General features: G+C 54.1%; 1 protein-coding gene across 6 annotated transcripts in view; it reads left to right on the top strand.

Annotated features, from left to right (window-relative positions):
• The window catches only part of PLEKHA2 (pleckstrin homology domain containing A2), an 82,933-nt gene that overhangs the window by 8,289 nt on the left and 60,759 nt on the right, over positions 1 to 13,885 (top strand). Inside the window, exons 1-2 of one of the 6 annotated variants that reach the window (XM_006164748.3) lie at positions 6,963 to 7,225; positions 7,546 to 7,637. The exons of 1 other annotated variant lie outside the window; for it this stretch is intronic. The gene's annotated coding sequence lies outside the window, so the exon portion shown is untranslated. Of the gene's footprint in view, positions 1 to 6,961; positions 7,226 to 7,545; positions 7,638 to 7,677; positions 7,827 to 8,114; positions 8,137 to 13,885 lie in introns of those variants that run through there. 4 more of the 6 variants (XM_027766819.1, XM_006164747.3, XM_006164751.3 and 1 more) reach the window with 4 other exon arrangements.

Raw genomic sequence — 13,885 nt, 5'->3', positions numbered from 1 at the left:
ATGACTTTGACTATATCCACCCACAAGTATTTACTAATAGTAGCCCCGTGTGGGCTCAGTGCTGAGGAAGTGAGTTATGTAACTGGTCTAAGCAAATATGAAGTTAAATATAGAGCTAAAACATGGTCACGGATCCCAAGATAAGGTACCTAGTCATTCTCTTTTGGAACCAGGAAGGCTTAACTCTTCCCATATGACCACAGGGCATCACTGGGGACCCAGGAACCCTGAGCACACTGCACTCATTCAAACCGCGGGCAAAACAACGCCGTCAGTGTGAATCAACAGGGACGGTGCATTTGACCAGCAGTCATTTCTGGGGACGAGACGCACACTTAGTTCTGAGGTCTGTGTCGGTGTCAGGTGTAGCAGGATAGCAATGTTTTCCTGTCACCGGGAGGTAATTTTGGCATGTATGTGTGTGTATGAATATATGTATAGATGTATGTGTGTTTATCTCCTGCCTATAGTTTACAAGTGGGGTTTTATATACAAATTCTAGATGTTGTACTGAAGTTGTATCTTTGTCAATTTTATTTTATTACTGCTGTCTTTTTTTCATCCTATCAACAGAAATTTTGTTTCTTTCCCTCCCCATTTCTCACACTCTATGAGTAAGAGAGAACTTCCGGTATGGGTGAGACTCATGGATCCGGATCAGGAATGGCAATGTGATTCTCCCCTTAAGACCCAGCTCTTCCACCTATAAAATGGGGTCAAGAATGGGGAACCAGCAGTTAGCATAATGGCTATGGCGCTGGACTCCCACGTAGTCGACCGCTGGTTCGAGTCCCGGACCTGGTGGCACTCACGCTGGGCGCATGTGCGTGCATGCCCAAGATCCCGAGAGGAGAATGGAGGAGAAGGGATTGTGGCATGGCCATCCCCCCTGGGGGGGTGATTTCTCGCCCTTTGTCTGAATCTGTCTTCCTGGCGAGCGCACACGCCCTATAGCAAAAAAAAAACTCTCAAAAAAAAAAATGAATAAAATCCTCTTAGAATGGGAGAAAAAAAGAACAGTTAATAATTTAACATGTAATGTTAGAAGAAAAGTTTCACATCGAAATACAGAGATTCTCATCCAAGGTATGCTGCTGAATCTCACAGATATGCTCAGCACTGTCTCTGGGCCCTGCAGTCGGAAACTCCTTCCGCCCCAACCCCAGGGGTACAGGCAGTTGTCTGTTAACCCCGCCCTCACTGTCCTGAAGCCACGCCCCGGTCCAGCTAAGCGGTGATGGAGTCCGGAGGCAAAAACCAGGCAGTTTGCGGCTCAAGTCCAGTGAGCAGGCAGTCACTATGACATTAGTGCTTCTTTACTTCTGTTTTTACTTGTCCTTTATTCTTGATAGAGCACATGCATGTAGGAGGGGGGTGGAGAGAGAGAGGAGACTCTTCACAGGCTGGTCAAGCGTGGCCCTTTCTCCAGTTCCCTGTCAGATAGCGAACACTCACAGACGTCTGGCATATTTCAATCTGACTGGGTTGGGGGTTCGAGCTGCGGTTGCCACGTGGGATCAGGCCCTCTGAGGGGTGCTTTACTGCTGTGACACAGAGTCAGCCCAGGGTATTCACTTCCGGTTGTGTCTCTTCCTTGCTCAAAACACTTCAGAGGCTCTTGAGGTCTGAAATAATACATATAGCCCCTTCAGCTTAGCAAGGAAGACCTTGCAGCTCCGCTCTGCTTTTCATTTTCCGCAAACTCTAGCTGCCCTGCACCAGCCACGCCCCCCAGATGGAGCAACATGGCCACAGGAGTTTGAGTGCTGGATCTGGCGGCTTGAGACTCACGCCAGGTGCATGCGTGCGCATGCCCATGCAGTCCCACCTCTGTGCTTTGCCCTGGGTCAGCTCTTGGTCTGGAATCCACCTCTACTCTCACCAGCCTGTTCACTGGGATGCATTTTTAAAGGTCTTTCAAAAGGTTCATTTATTTTTATTTACATATTAATTTATTTCTTCCATAAAAGAGAGAAAGAGAACCAGAAAGACAGCACCCCCAGCAAGGTCTTCACACTGCACTGCACTCCAGACTCAGCCACCCCCAGCCACTGACATGTGTCTGCCTGCTGTACTCAGAGCGGTTTCCAAAAGCAAACCTGGAGCCTTCCCATGTGGCTCGGCCTTGTGGAGAGTCACCCTCATGATTGGACCATTGTCTGGGCCCCTGAATACCTGTCACTGTCAAAGAGCCAGCTCCTCTGGGGCCAGCAGGCAGTACAGTGGTTAAGACGCTGGACTACCACAGGGCTGACAGGAGTTTGAGTGCTAGATGCCAGGTGCATGTGTGCGCATGCCCAGAATCCCAGGAGGAGAAGGGATTATAGTGTGGCCATCCCCCCAAGGAGTGATTTCCCACTTTCCCTCTCACTGTCTTTCTCTGTGCCTCGTGGCCAAAACCTTTCAAGAAAAAAAGAGCAATCTCTTTTATACACCTCCTGCCCTCTCACCTGCAGCTGGTGAATATCATCCCAGAGAATTTTCTCTCTCCTCTTTTCATGGATCAGCTTCTGGCTTTGATGACAATCATTTCTGCATGTGCTATATTTCCCCCCAGCTAAAGGGTGTGCTACTTGACAGCTGCATGATGGTTTCCTTCCCATAGAACTTTTACATTTTATTAAAACATTTAACTGTTCTTGTTTTGATAACCAAATACATGCACACGTGTTGCCCAAAACCTAAACATTATAGACTATGCCATTTAGAAAATAAAGCCTACCACTACTACCCTTCCTCCCCTGCCCTAAAAGAACTGTGGTTACGATCTGAAATGTATTTTTCTAGACCCTTTTTGTGTAACACACGTACATGTAAAAACATATAAATACAAGTTTACTTACAGAAATAGAATTATACGTGCAGCTCTGTACCTTTTTTCCTCTTTTGGCTGAAAGCAGTATTTTTCATAGCTACCTATTCATTCTTTAAGAAAATAATTTTTTATTCAATTTCATTTGTCATGATTATTTTTTAATTTGACTAGAGAGAGACAGAGAGAGAGAAAGGGAAAGTGAGAAAGTAAGCTGCCCGGTCCAGGACCCAGACCGCAGTCAGCCATGTGGGGATCCAGTGCCCTTACCCACCATGCCACCTGCCGGTCCCTACCTGTTCATTCTTTTTTAACAATGGCACAGAAGAAGATTGCATGGATTACTGATGCTCACTTGTGCAATGCCTTGTTGGTGAGCCGAGAGTTCCAGTTCCCACCATCATGAACAGCGCTGCAGTGTACACACACATGCCTGCGCGTGCACACACCCTTCTGTATCCGTGTCTGTATCTGCGAACCACTCTCTGTAGGACATATTCTCGGCTGTGGGATTGCTGGGCGAAATGGAATGGAGACTCTAAAGCATGGTAACTGTCAAAGATGTGGAGGGGAAGAGTCTTGTTTTCTGACTTTCTGCATCCTTCCCAAGACTTAACACTGCATCTACCAGAGAGCTTGAGTGAGAAGGTGGCCTCTGCCACCAGGCTGCCGGCTTGTATATGTCCATGCCTCAGTCCCGTTGTCACCGGAAAAAGGGGGGAAAATCGCGCCTTGGTCCTAATGTCTCCTTCATACTGGCTCAAAAAGGTAAGGCATGAAAAGCAGTTAGCATTTAGTAAGTACCTGGAAAATAAGTGCTTAAAAGTAAGATATTTGGGAAGAAAAATGGTAATAGGTTGAATGAACAGGACTGAATAAAACAGCGGTAGTTTGAGTGATCTTTCTAGAAGTGGATGGTGCAGAACCGTTCATGGTTGCTGCTGAAACTCACGGTTACTCTAAAATTAACAGCGAATGCCCGAGGTACAATGTGTGGCCTGGGAGCCATTTATCTCTATGGCAAGTGAACCGGCCTGGACCAGGATCAAACCAATGACCTTGGCCTCTTTGGTCCTGCGCTTTCCCCAATAGAATAACTGGCCCCAGCTGCAGGGGGTACCTTATATAATGGGGCTTTCTGAGGACGGGGAACAATCCAATTCCCTGGAGGGAGCAGTGGCTCAACACTGAAGGTTATTAGGTCAGCTCCCTAACCAGTACTGGACATCAGATATGAACAGAAATTGCATAAGGTAGTGGCTAAGGCGAAGGGCTTTCTGTTTAGTCTTAGGTTCTGCGTCAGGAGTTCTCACCTTCAAGGAAAGGTTCCTGTCCCAATACTGGATGGTTCTGCGGGGAGTCAGTCCTGGCTCTAGAGTCTGACTGTCACTAACTAGGTGCAAATTGGGACTAACACTGACTTGAGCAAATGGTTGAAGCTCGTTTCCAGAGGTACAGTGAGGGACTGCGTAGCTGATGTGAAAGGCCTTTTCGTGGACGTTCTTTTCCCCACAGGTAGAAAAGGGCTGTTTATTGCACTGAAAAAAAAAATCAATGCATAAAACCAGGCCATAGAAATACTTTTCAAATGTATCAGCCATGGCAAATACAAGAGTAAGGAGCCAGAGGCCACATATTGTCTGACTCCACACGTGTGGAGTATCCAACAGGCCAACCCGTGACGAGACGGTATGCAGCTCGGAGGTTTCCAGGGCCTGGGAGACAGGAATGGGGAGTGTCTGCCTCCCGGGCCTGTGGTCGCCCTTGGGAGTCATGAAAGTGGTTGGGAACTAGGCCGTGGTTGCGTCCCGCTGTGAACGCACTCAATGCTACTGCACAGATATTTCAAGATGGTGAGAACGTGGCATGTGTGCTACACGCATTCTACCACGACGCAGAGAGGCAGCGATGGGAGGACAGGAGGGCGCAGACGGGCTCAGGGCTGCCCCGAGATGCCTGTCAACGGGGAGGTAGCCGGTCCTCTGAGGAAGCCCTGGGAAATCCAGGGGTAAGGGGCGGACATCGGTGCAGAAACTGCCCTCTGACTACGGCCAGGTGCTGACCAGGTGACCGCCAGTGTGACCGTCAACGGGGACCTCAGTGACAGGTGGCCCTCCCTCAGTGCATGTCCTTGCTGGAGTCAAGGTGTCAGCCCACCTCATTGCCCCTGCCCCGCACACAGAGACGCGACTTGCTCTCCTAAAGGCTGTGTGCGGTTGGTGGTCGGTGTCCACGGCAGCCTCAGCTTCCAGGGCTACCCGTGGCCTCCGAGGGGACCAGGCTTTCGCTCCTTTTCGTCCTCCAGCCACTCAGCACAGCAGTGCTCGGGAAATACTTGCGGTCTGTGACTGAGTGACTCAGGCAGGCCCCACGGGAGTCAGTTTTATGGGTTTAATATGAACCATACCATGAAATCTGAGTCTTTAACCTCATTGCCCATATGAGAGACCATCAGTCCAGTTGCATTTGCTTGGATGGTGGGATGATGTTCCTTTTCACGTTAAAACGAAATCGCATCACGTAGTTTTCTAAAAAAGAAAAAGAAATGATTTACATGCGCTTTCCTCTCCACGGGGGATCTTCGGATGAGTTTGCAAATACCTGCGGGGCATCCACCCGCATAGAGACCCAGGTTAGAGGCGGAGGACAGGGAAGTCGCAGACCTCCTAGGGGCGGAGGCTGCTGAGCGGCCACAACCGGATTCCAACCCAGGCTGTTAGGTTCCGGAGCAGAGGCTCTTCAACTCGCTGTGCTGCCTGAAACTTTCCCGGGCCAAAACCCTGAACAGAAAAAGAAAATTGCCCTTGATGAATTTACAAGGTGTTTTTTTTTTTTTTCCTTTTCTTTTCCTGTGTTCCCCTTTCCTTTCTCATTCAAAGCAAATGGCTCTGAAGCAAACAGCCTCTTCTGCACCTGGGCGAGCGGGGTGGCTCCTTGTCCCTCTGGCAACCAGGATGGAGGAGGAACCGTGTGGTTTCATCGCGGTGCTTTCCGGGTGTGTGCTGCGGGTCCTCTGCCTCCTGGCTCTCCCGATCCAGCTCCCTCTAACCCAAGCTTTGGGCCTCGGTCCTGTCTTCCCTGGCAATTCTGGGAGGATCAGCCTTTCCTTCACTCGCGCAAACCGTGCTCTGGTCCGCGATCTGATGCCCTCGTCTTCTGGAAGCTCCTAGGATTCTCGCCTTACTAACCATATTGGCATCAGAATCTCCCGAATTCTGGGGGTCTCAGGGTCCTCCTTGCCAGGGCGAATCCACGACAGGGTTCCCGAGGTCGGGGCTGGACTTGATGGGTATTTACCCGCCCCTCTGCCCACGTGGGAGGCCGGCGTCCGGACTCGCCAGACCTGTCGTTTACTCAGTGTGGACCCAGGGGAGTTACTTCACGTCTGGGTCGCGGTTTCCTCATCGTGAGTGGGAGCGAGAGCCGTGGGTTGCGTGTGAATTTAGGGAGACGGCACGGGGCCGCTCCCGCACGCGAGGCCGAGTGCCCTTGGCAAGGTCCACTCCGCTCTGCTCGTCTGTTCCCGCTCCTTGCAGGGCACCCTCGGCTCCGGGCTGGAGGAGCGTCTTGCCCACAGTCCGCAAAAGTCCCCATTACCCGCGTTAGAGCATGACGGCCCCTGGGGCTCCGAGATGCACTGCCGGCAACCCGGAAGAATGCACCCCTCCTTGGACCCGGACCCTAAACCCAACTCCTAGGCCCGGGAAGGCCCAGGGAGGGCCGGCCGCAGTCATTGGTTGGGGCTTTAGGAAGAAGTGGGTTAAAGCTCGCGCTCGCCTTCCTCCTTTAGGGACGCCCCCAGCCCAGACACCTGCTGCCCCGGGGCGCGGCGTCCGGGGCGGGGCCTCCGTCTCCGATGCACCCCTCCTTGGACCCGGACCCTAAACCCAACTCCTAGGCCCGGGAAGGCCCAGGGAGGGCCGGCCGCAGTCATTGGTTGGGGCTTTAGGAAGAAGTGGGTTAAAGCTCGCGCTCGCCTTCCTCCTTTAGGGACGCCCCCAGCCCAGACACCTGCTGCCCCGGGGCGCGGCGTCCGGGGCGGGGCCTCCGTCTCCGGGCTGTCTCTTCGCTCCGAGTCCCACCTGCGCGGCTTCGGACCGCGGGCGAGGTGGTCTGGGCCCGCGCCTCCAGGCAGCCTCCCGGGCCCCCGGCACCCCTGTCCTCCCCCGGCGGGCTCCGCGGAGCATTGTACTCACATCCGGGGCTGGGTTTTGCTTTAATGCGAAACGTAATTAACCAGGAAAAAAGAGCCGAGAGACAGGAGAGGAGGAGGGGTGGGGAGGGGGCGAGAGGAGCGAGAGGCGCGGAGAGTTTGGCGGCGAGATAGAGGGATCCCCGAGAGCCACGGGCCGGCGCAGGGCGACTGCTACCCCATGTAACCCAGCCTGCCCGAGCCCGGCCCCTGCACGGCGGGTAAGTTGGGCGCCCTCGCGGCTCTGCAGCTGAGGGGCGCAGGGGGAGCGCGGGGCCCGGAGGGGGCTGGGGTGCAGGGGAAGCCCGGGCCGGGGCCAGGCGCAGAGGGCCGCGGGCGCCTGTCCTGGTGGCTGACTGCGACGGCGAGGTGGCCGCGGCCTCCCTGGGGCCCCGGAAAGCCCGAGGGCAGCCCCTCCTCCAGTGCCCCGGAGCGTCCGGGTGACCAAGGTCGCCGCCGCCAGGGGTCGGGCCGCGGGGGTGGCGCCGCGCGGAGGGCTGCGGCCGGTGATCTGCTGAGCTGCATTTTCTCACGTTTGCAGCGGCGAAACTTCTCTGCTGGTTCTGGCGCCGGGGCACCGGCCCGCGACGACTGCCGGGCGCGGGGAGGGGAGGAGAGCAGAGGACGCCCCAGGCAAGTCCCTTGGGCACGGATCCGGCAGAGGAACTCCTTTCTCTCTTCCCCCACGGCCTTATCACTTGGCAGGCTTGGAATGCCCCCGGGGAAGACCCCATCCTTTCCTGTGGGTCCAGCCTGGCCTTGGGGGCCCTGGAACTCCAGGCAGTGGAGGTGACTTGGAGTGTAGGTTCGGTGCCTGGTTAGGTAAGCCCCCCAGTGGAGTGCTGTCTTCTCTCTGTCACCCGCTTCTTCCTCACCCTACACGCTTCCCTTTTCTGCTCTGTTCAGAAGACTTGCATCAAAATTTTCAGAAGAAAGAACGAACGAAAAAGGAAAGGAAAGGAAAAAAAGAGATCCGGCTGAGGAGAGAAGAAAAAGTGTCCCTGGGAATCTAGAGAGAAGGCGGGGAGGCAGGGCCAGCCCCAGCCCCAGCCCCAGCCCCAGCCCCGGCCCCAGCCTGAGGTCCTGCTTCTTCCCCTCCCAGGCCAGCCCTGCCCCCAGCCCTGGCCTGCAGGTTAGGCGTCCTTCCTTCTTGGTGAGTGGGTCTGGCTGATCTTCCCCTTCTAACTGGGCTTCTGCCTCCCTCCTGTCTTACTTTAGGACACCAAATGGCTTTTTCAGAGGACAGTAAACATCAGAGAAGAGGGAGGAGAAAAGCCTGCTCCCAGTGATGCCTCTTGGGGGCACCTCAGACCAGTGGGTGGATTGTGCTTGGGGTTAGAGTCCCAGAACCGAACTGCTGTGGCCCTGCTGTATCTGACCTAGTCCCTTGATCCTTTCTGCTTCGTTGTCTTTCTAGTGGCAAAGCCTCCCACAACAGCAAAGCAGATCTTGAGAGCATAGAGGTTGTCATTTTGAATCAGTTGCATTCAGTTGTCATTTATTGGCTAATCGGGACATGCCAGGCTGTGACAGGAACACACTGTATGTCGGGAGCGTCTGAGCGCCCAGAGCAGAGTGGGAGAAACCGGAGGAGGCCTTGACGCAGCTCTTGACCTCCCCACCGCAGGCAGAGGACTCTCCATAGCAGAGGCCTCGCTTGTGGTCTAGACTGGCCAGCCCCTTGTGTGACACTGAGTGAATGTGGAGTGGAGGAGTGCATGCACACTCCTGAGCATTTGCACTTGCCAAAGGGAGAGGAAGGAGCACACAGCAGCACCCTCCCCTGTGGGATCTGGCCCACCGAGCAGCTCCCTGGGTTACTCTGGATGGTGCCTATAGACCCCAGTATCTTCTGGCCCTGTTTGTAAACCTACTTCCTACAAACCATCGGTGGCACTCCTGGTGCACGTTCAGCTGCAGGTAAAGGGAGCCTTGCCCACTTCACAGATGGGTACTCACTTGGGAGCTGCCTGCCCTTCGGTGGAGAGATTGTGCAAATCCCTTGCCTCATCACGGGTGCTCTCCTCTCCTCGGTGTGAGGGAGTAGGCCTCACATCACCATGCCCTGAGTGTGATGCCTTGAGCTTGGTAGTTCACTGAGATGAAAATGAACCCTAAAGACGTTCAGGTTTTGTTGGTGCCAGCCTTGGAGAGCTTGTGCCCAAGTGGGAAGGGAGAAGCGTCAGACTTGTCCGCTAGGCAAGCCCCAGGTCAGACCAGCTCCCACCCCCCGTGGGCTTGCAGGTGTTTGTGGAAGTGCTGGGCAGCGGGCACAGTCCTCGTGGTGTGCTCAGCCGGACTGCACGGATTCCCTGCCCTCGCGGTGGGGCAGGTACAGGTGGGTGATGCCCCCGCTGAGACTGGGTGACTCAGATCCCGTCTTGCTGCAGACCACAGTGCAGTAAACGCCCCTTCTGATTCATTGAAACCGCGCTGGCTCTGCTTATTCTGGCCCATGTTGCTGTGGGGCTTGGGAAAGAGGAACTGGGTGCTGGTGCACAGGCCGTTCTGCCTCCTCCTCCTCTCCACGAGCGTTTGGGTTGCCTTACTTTCAGTTTCCCATCTCTTAGGAGCTGGACAGGACTCAGCAGGCTTATCTGTCGGGCTTTGGCGAGGAAGGAAGCAGAGCAAATATTATAGTGGGGCAGCCTATGGGGAGAGAGGAGTCGGCCCTGCCCAGTGTCGGCCATGGCTGAGGCAGGGAGTCGCACAGGCTGCAGGAGCTGGGAGGGACGTCTGAGGAGGCCTGGGTTTGGTGCAGCGCCTTGGCCACTGCGAGACCCTGTTGACCTTTATTCCTCCTTCTGTTAAGCCCTTCCAAAGTTTTAGGCCTCATAACTCAGCTTCCTTCTGTGAGTCCCTTCCCTACCCTGGCCCCCCTCCCAGCTGAGACTCGGTCGGGCCAGAGGGGGCTCTTCCACTGCAGTGGTCCAGCCGACTGGGCCATGTGTACCTGCTCCCATCCAGGCCCGCTGAGGGAGACGTGGTGGGAACCAGGTTCCCTTGTCCTCGTGCTCCTGACAGATGCACAGTTAACCTGCAAGGGCCAGGACTGGCCATCCCACGGCTGGGACTCACGAGGCCACCGGTGCGAAAGTAGCTCTGTCTGTCGGGGTTCCCCAGTGGGAGGGATAGAGGCAGCTCCATGGTCCTTTCCTGGAACCTGGGAGCCCTGTGCGTCCTGCAGGCTTGCTGGGTGGCCTGGCCGAGGCAGAGCCTGCTCGGAATTTTTTTTTTTTTCATTTATTTTTTATTTTTATTTTTATCTTTCGGTGCCTCTTGGAGAATTTTTGGAGATTTGAACTGTGCTGGTACTTGGGTAGAGGACAAGGAAGGGCTTCGGCACCACCCTTTCCCTGTGAGAGGGGGCCAGTGTCAGCCGGCCCCTGAGGTTTGCTCACTGCCGTCTGAGGGGGGCCGAGGGCCCGCGCTGCCAGTCCTGTGTTAGGGCGCCTTGGCGGGGTGACGGTGACCATGCGCTCCTGGCCAGGCACGTCACGCACACACACCTCAGTGTTTACGGCGGTCACGTTGACTCGTGCTTCACCAGTCCCCTGGTACGCACTTCTTATACATTATTTTATTGAAGTTTTTGGCAATCTTTGACGTAGATAAAGTGATTATCCCCATTTTGCAAATGAGGAAATAGGCCCAGAAGTGTCCAGTGGCTTGCCCTCATTTGCTTCCAGGTCATCTGACGAACACCATGCACTTCACGTCACTGCCACGTGGCTGGGTGACTGAACTCAGCAGACCCTTTTTAATGGCCATCTCTTTGAGAAAGTTTCACAAAAAGCGCTGATGGCCAGGCATGCCTCTGTGGCCCTGTCTGTAGGCTGTTGAACTGTGGTGTTGGAAGCTGCCTGGTCTTCTTCAGGCTCAGGTCTCAGCCCAGCGGACCTGAAACCAGCCAGCCATACACCCTGGATCCCAGCTGGGGGCCTGACCAGCTCCTGCAGAGAACACGCCTCCCTCGCTCATGTGTACATGTGTTCTCGCTCACGAATAAAATAAATCACACCTAAAGGAAATGCTGATTGTTGTCACCTGCACATCCTCCTGCCACACCCGGGCCTCCTCCTTCTGTAAATAACAGAAATGAGCACATGCCCTCGACACACCCGAGACCACTCGCACGTCCCCCGGCGTGTCACTAGAGGCCCCTAGAGAGGGGAAACGGTGGAGCTTATTTTCTGTCTCCTCCTGTGCCCGTACCTCTGGTCAGCACAGTCAGGTTGAAGGCGAAGGTTGGAGCTGCAGGACGCCTAGGTAGCAGTGGCCAGGAAGTCCTACTGTAAAACCAAGCCCACTGCATCTTCTACCAAGGGCGTTGCACGACTCTGGAAGGCGGAGAGCTCAGCGTGGCCTCTGTGGGTTATTTATAAACCCGGCGTGGCGGCGTGGCTGCATGGCTGCTGGGGCCCTGGTGATCTTTCTGCTGGAGACCGTCTGGAGAGCCTTCGGCCAGGGCAGCCTTATTTCCTGCAGGCTCCAGCGATGCTTTTTCTTTGAGTGTAGACGAGGCTGCTTTTAAGAGCGGTCATGAGCATCTGAAATATTTTGTTGTTTTTGGCCTCTGTATTCAGTGGTATCAGCTTTCAGTTACTCCTGCCTTTTCCCCAGTATTTTCTTTCCTCTGAGCATCCTTTCTGAGAGTCTGTTGCCCTTTAACCCACATTCCAGGGTCCGATGGGGATGGGGCTACCTCAGGGTCAGCTGCCTCCCGTTCACCCAGCTTCCCATGCCCACGGGCTGGGGCGTTTGCGATCCTGGCCCTGCACTTCCCCCTGGGATGTGTTCCCAGGACATTCCCTCCTCATCCCATTATTCTCCTGCCTCAGACCGCTTGGAATCTGCTCTCAGGACCGTTTCTAACCTAGGGATTTGACCACTGTGAGCAATGCAGGCTCCACACTTCAGGTTGCGCTCCTCGGCCCACTGGCAGGGCTGGGTTCCGAAAAAGCAATACTGGGGTGTCGTGGTTGTTTATACTGGGCCCTTGACATGGGCGAGGCTCTGTGGCTGCACGGCATAGTCAGGCCTGCTGCAGAGCTCCGCCTGTGAGAGCCCCTGCTGACTGGGCCCGCACGGTGGGTGCAGCACAGCCGTCTGGGGCTCTGCGCCTCCACCCTCAGCTGGCTGCTGTGACAGCCCTCTCTGGGCCTCTGGTGTCCTCTGGGCTCAACAGTCTCCCATGAGTCTGGCTGTCTGCTTTGGCGTCCCTCGCTCTCGGCTCAGCCCTTGCAGATGTGACAGGACAGATGTGCTGGCCATGGCCCGCCACACAGCCAGAGGCACCTTCCCTAGACAGTTTTCTGGAATAAATTCCCAGAAGTTCTCCGTCCTGCCAACACAGAGTACTGTGAAAGAGAAATCTCTAAATTTTAGAAACAAACAAATTTTGTTTTAATAGTCAGAGGGCATATGCCCTTGCCAGAGAGAGATGGAGAAAGCAGCCGCCCGTGGGGCGTGGTCATGCCACAAGCCTGTCTCCTCCATTTCTCCCTCCTGGAATGTCAGCCACGCACACACACACCCTGCCTGTCTTTCTAAGCCGCTGGGGCCAGGATTCGAGTAGTGGTTAGCCATGTGGGGTCCATTTCCCTTAGCCACGAGGCTATGCGGCTGGGCCCGAATGAATTTTCGTTAAAGTGAGGTTATAGTAGATTATTTTGTAATAGAATCAGTATCATTTCAGGCGTCATTTCTCTTGTCACTTTCCCCATTTTTTATTTACATCAAAGACATCAGAGTAATCAGGCAGAGGAATCGCCCAAATTTCACTCTGTTCTTTCCTTTGTTTTCAAAGGAGATCCCCTCTCTAGACCTCAGGGGCTGCTGCGGTGACTACCGCTGTGTGGCTGCAGAGCTCCATAGCTGCTTTGGAAATGTCTATTTACTTACCTCTTCATTTATCCATCCGGCCACTTATTTACAAACATCCACGCCCCCTCCCATGCTTTAAGGACAACCCCGGGGCTCTGGGCAGGGCTCCTTCTCCCCTTCCCAGGGCGCTGGTCCTGGTGCGGCTCGGGTGTGGGAACAGAGGAGAGAGGAATCGACCCAGGCCTGAGTCTTCCATCTGCCCAACGACTGGGGCTCCTCTTACAAAGATGGAGGTCAGGATCCACACCAGCAGGGGAAGGGTGAGCCTCACGGGAGGGCCCCAGGAATACAGAGCCCTAACCTGTTGGAGGGTGCTAAGGCCCCGGTGCAGGTCCTGGGCTTTTGGGGGATTGTGATGTGTGAGACACTGATTATTCAGTGTTAGTCTTTGAAAGGCCAAAAACCATCCCAAGAGAGCTATGATTCAGGCAAGGTTTTGTTTGTGGCCTCTGGAGGATTGATTGATTCTCAGCTTCAGAATTTCTATACTGGGTATGGGAGAGTGTGGACGGAAAGGACTTTCTTTCCCGCTAAATACAGTAACACATGTTTCCCGTAGAAGATCTGGAAGTCTGGAAAAATATGTAGAAGTGAGTGAAATCCACCCGTAACCCACAGGTAGTAACTGTTAGTATTTGGGTGACTATATGTGTAGTTTTTTTCCTATCCATATATACTGACACGAAAATATTTAGATAGTGGACACCACTCCTGGACACCATTTTATAACTTTAAAAAGACAGGATATGGTGAGTTTTCGCCTAGGTTATTAAAAATGACCGGAAAATAAATTTTTTCAACAGTTATGCTGGATTTTTCTCTTGTGACTATTCCATAATTTATTTAATCACCCCTAATCATGGGACAGTCACGCACGTCCAACTTTCTGTTACTATAATTCTGGTGAGGTTGCCTTCTTTTTGCTTTAGTCGTCATTTGTGTCTTGGTTTATTTACTCGGATGGCACCCGGGAAGCAGGGTTACTGGGTGAAGAG

This window comes from Tupaia chinensis, unplaced genomic scaffold (genome assembly GCF_000334495.1).
Source record: "Tupaia chinensis unplaced genomic scaffold, TupChi_1.0 Scaffold143705_1, whole genome shotgun sequence".
NCBI lineage: Eukaryota > Metazoa > Chordata > Mammalia > Scandentia > Tupaiidae > Tupaia > Tupaia belangeri.
This window is presented reverse-complemented; position numbering and strand designations above follow the sequence as displayed.